Source organism: Triticum dicoccoides, chromosome 1A (genome assembly GCF_002162155.2).
Source record: "Triticum dicoccoides isolate Atlit2015 ecotype Zavitan chromosome 1A, WEW_v2.0, whole genome shotgun sequence".
In the NCBI taxonomy this organism is placed as follows: domain Eukaryota; kingdom Viridiplantae; phylum Streptophyta; class Magnoliopsida; order Poales; family Poaceae; genus Triticum; species Triticum dicoccoides.
In genome coordinates this window covers 29729280-29734375 of record NC_041380.1, presented here as the reverse complement: position 1 = coordinate 29734375, position 5096 = coordinate 29729280, and positions in this window count along the sequence as shown.

Here is a 5096-nt window from a genome sequence, read left to right as displayed (position 1 = left end):
AATCTCACCCCGGTGCTCCTACCCCTCAACCTAAAAATGAATAATAACACCGGCATGTGGATTGGGGTTTCTGATTTTGCCTAGTTTGCTCACCGGCATGTTCTCCTTTGCGGCACTAGTCCCTTTCCTGAGGGCCATTTTTGTTCATGTTGTATGATTATGTGTGGTAGCATCAATACATTTTTCTCAGCTAATGCTTGTTTGGCTACTTATCTGACCAAAATAATGCATCCTTTTTTATATATAAACTCTTGTAGGTAGACTCAAGAACAAAATGATTATATGGTATATGTTTCATCTGATCCTTTTCCTCTCTGACCTTTCAACTCAGTTGCCAAAATGCTGGTGTCCTTTCATCAGTAGTTATACCTGAACATAGCATAGGTGCTGCGAATCTGAGGAACTTCATCAGATCCTTTACATTCCAAAAACAACAGATGTTTTTCACATAATCTTTTTGAACTTCTGATTTACAGGAAATGTTATGCTCTCGTCAATGCTCAAATATTTTGTTCTGTCCATCAGTTGGTTACTTTAGTCATTGTTCAGCCCATCACTCATATCATAAATGACATGAGCAGATGAAGTAATCTCGATTTTTTTTAGTATATGCTGTTGGTTAACCCTTCGTCTTCTTCAGTCCTAATTATTCTTCGTGTTATTATTCATACTGCTTTATTACAAGTTACATTACACTGTGTCAATATTCAACCTATAGTACTCTTATTCTGCAGTTTCATTATTCATACTGCTTCCAGTATCTATCTATCATGTTTTTCTATGCCCATGGCTCTATTTTTTAACCCAACTTGCTCTCCTTTTTATCACTATCCTTATAGTATGTTGTCTATTGAATTGAAAGAAGTTACAGGTTAATAGGGTTGGATGTGCATTATTCAGCTGTAGTTATGGTAGGATGCAGTCTATCAGCCTAGACAGTTTACTTATGTTACCAGTCATCAGGTCATCGGTGCATTTTCGCATTCTTTTTTCCCTTCAGTCCTGGGTTTGTTTTTCAGTCTCTTTGTTTGGTCTTCATCTTTTTCTCGTTTTCTTTATTGAAGTATTATGCATTTACTTCATCCTTTATCACACAAAAACATATGTGGGCTCTTTTCTCCATCAGCAGATGACAATCTTCAGATATTTTCATCATTTTTCTAATACAGGGTCAACATTTTTCTATAGACATTTAACATTTTTCAAATGTTTGATTAACATTTTTCTAAATACTTGTTAAACACTTTTTCTAATACATGTTAATTTTTTTTTCAAATGTTTGATTAACATTTTTTGAATACATGATCAAATTATTCCATCATTTTTTAAATACATGGTCAACATTTTTTATATATACATTTAACATTTTTCAAATGTTTGATTCACAATGTTTTCTAATATTTCTTCTTAAATACTTGATTAAACATTTTGTAATACATGATCATAAAATTTCATACACATTGTATTTTTTATACATTTTTCATATATGTGATAAAAAAATTCTTTATAGACATTTAACAATTTTCAAATGTTTTATGTAGAGCACTTTTGTGTAATATTTATATTTTATAAAAATATAAACACAAGTAAAAAATAAAATAAAAAAAGAAAACATAAAAAAATGAGGTTGTGGCCACCCGTGGGCCCATCTTGGGCTCCCTTCACGTGATGGTTCCCTAGGTCTCGCTACAAGTGAGACATAGGGGCACCCCTAATCAAGGGGTCCTCATTGTGGTATTCCTATTCGGCAAGTAGGTCGCACGCGAGTGACTCAGCGTGTACCCCCTCTGTTGCATACATGCGGGCCAATCCAACTAGCTTATGTCCGGTTTTCGGACCTTTTTTCCAAATTAAACGAATATTTTCTGTAATATAGGAAAAAATATTCAAATCGGTGAACATTTTTTTAAAATTTGAACATTATTCAAATCAGGGTGAATAGTTTTTTGAATTCAAAAAATGTTCATATTTTTTCAAATTTCGAACATTTTTTTACTAATTCCTGAACATTTCTCTAACTCATTAACTTTTTTGAATTCACGAACATTTTATAAAGTCACAAACTTTTAAAAAATTCTTGAACACTTTTTGAAACCGTGAATAGTTTTTGAATTCATGAACATTTAAAATTTATGAACATTATATTGAAATCATGAATGTTTTTAAAATTCACGAACATTTTTTACAAATTTGTGAGCTTTTTTTTGAATCATGAACATTTTTCCCGAATTTCATGAACATTGAAATTGCGTAAATTTGCATATATTTTTTGCAAAGTCGATGAGTGTGAAGCAGCTCCGAAGGCTACAGGAAGAGATCGTTGTGATACTGAATGAGCTTGAGATGTACTTCCCGCCCGCATTCTTTGACGTCATGGTGCATTTGTGTGTCCATATTGTGAACGACATAATAGATCTAGGACTGTCATTCCTGCACAACATGATGTCGTTTGAGAGGATAAATGGGATCATCAAAGGATTCGTTCGTAACATGTCCCGTCCGGATGGAAGCATCGTCCAGGGCTATCTGACACAAGAGTGCATCTCTTTCTGCGATAATTTTCTATATGGCGCAGACCAGCCGCCTGGTGTTGGTGTTGGTTTGCCCGTTAACAAGTATGATGGGAGGCTCGAAGGAGAAGCTCACTCCAACAGTAACTGCACGTGGCATACTCAGATCGACGCAACAACTTTGACAGAGCAAACTTGGTAGTGCTACAACACCTAGACGAGGTAGATCTTTTCGTGGCACTACACAAAGAAATTATCGCAAAGAAGTATCGTGACCGGAGGGTATGCAGGACGGACGCCGAAGTTACTAGAGAGCACAACTCCACTTTCCTACATTGGTTCAAAGAGCATATTATTGCTAATCCCCCGGAGGAGGGCTCTAAGGACGGATTGCTCATATACGCCTTAGCACATGGACCCTCGCCCAACCTCGTCACCTATCAGGCATACGATATCAACAGATACACGTTCTACACATAGGCCAAAGATATGGACAGTGATGATCAGAACTCAGGGGTGACGATGGAATGCATGACCGACAGCGACAACATCGCAACTGAGAGATTTTACGGAAGGATTGAGGAGATCTGGGAGTTTGACTACTCTGGACTACACAACACGACGATGTTCCGTGTCAGATGGGCTAAGAATGTCAAAAGAGAAAACCGGCATTTCACTACCATGACTATACCCGACGCCAAGAGCGCTACCGTGAACGCTATCGCAAAAAACGAGCCATGGCTACACGCTAAGCACGTGACACAATGCTTCTTCATAACCAACCTGCGCAATCCCAGCCGTGTTGTCGTGAGGAGAGGCAAAAGGAACATCATTGGAATGGATGGCGTCGCCAACGAGGAAGACTACAATCAGTATGGCAACCCAATGAGGGAAGATGACGATGATGATGAAGTATACGTCAAAAGAAGAATCAATACTACATTACCTAAGAAAAGTCGTACTCCATGAAAACGGAAAAGTCACAATGAGGAGCTCAATTATTCTTCAACGAACAAGAGAAAGAAGTTCACTCAAAAACGAAAACGCCAATGCTGAGAAAAGTCCTAATGTTTTCGGTCAAATGATGTAATATATATGTTTCTATTTTGTATACACACTTAGCCATTATGCATGGGTCCAATGATGTAATATATATGTTCCTATTTTGTATACATACTTAACCGTCAAATGATGCAATATATATCACCTTCCCTTCGTTCACTGCTCTCAAAAAAAAGTGAGAGAAAATAAAGGAAAAAGAAAATGGAAGAAAACAAACGGAAAACTGCTATAGGTACTGGTAATAGGAGTAGCGCTTTTCTGAAAAAGAGCTACAACTAGTCAAGGTAGCAGTTGCGGTTTCCTTACAAAACCGCTATATCAACATGTAACAGCTATGCATCTCCTAGATATATCTTGCGTGAGCGTAGGAATTTTTTTTGAATTGCATGCTACGTTTCTCTACGGCTCTGGTATTTGCAATTTGTATGTCAAGTCTTCTGGACCACCCCGGAGGCTGATGCTCGTCGTCAAGGGTCAAACCCCTAGTGGCTCCGACATAACAAATGAAGGAAATATGCCCTAGAGGCAATAATAAAGTTGTTATTTATATTCCCTTATATCATGATAAATGTTTATTATTCATGCTAGAATTGTATTAACCGAAAACTTAGTACATTGTGAATACATAGACAAACAGAGTGTCACTAGTTTGCCTTTACTTGACTAGCTCGTTGAATCAATGATGGTTATGTTTCCTAACCATAGACATGAGTTGTCATTTGATTAACGGGATCACATCATTAGAGAATGATGTGATTGACTTGACTAATCCGTTAGCTTAGCATGATGATCGTTTAGTTTTTTTCTATTGCTTTCTTCATGACTTATACATGTTCCTATGACTATGAGATTATGCAACTCCCGAGTACCGGAGGAACACTTTATGTGCTACCAAACGTCACAACGTAACCGGGTGATTATAAAGGTGCTCTACAGGTGTCTCCGATGGTGCTTGTTGAGTTGGCATAGATCGAGATTAGGATTTGTCACTCCGATTGTCGGAGAGGTATCTCTGGGCCCTCTCAGTAATGCACATCACTATAAGCCTTGCAAGTATTGTGACTAATGAGTTAGTTGCGGGATGATGCATTACGGAACGAGTAAAGAGACTTGCCGGTAACGAGATTGAACTAGGTATGAGGATACCGACGATCGAATCTCGGGCAAGTAACATACCGATGACAAAGGGAACAACGTATGTTGTTATGCGGTTTGACCGATAAAGGTCTTCGTAGAATATGTAGGAACCAATATGAGCATCCAGGTTCCGCTATTGGTTATTGACCGGCGACGAGTCTCGGTCATGTCTACATAGTTCTCGAACCCATAGAGTCCGCACGCTTAAAGTTCAGTGACGATCGATAATATGAGTTTATGTGTTTTGATGTACCGAAGGTAGTTCAGAATCCTGGATATGATCACGGACATGACGAGGAGTCTCGAAATGGTGGAGACATAAATATTGATATATTGGAAGCCTATATTTAGACATCGGAATAGTTTCGGGTGAAATCGGGATTTTAC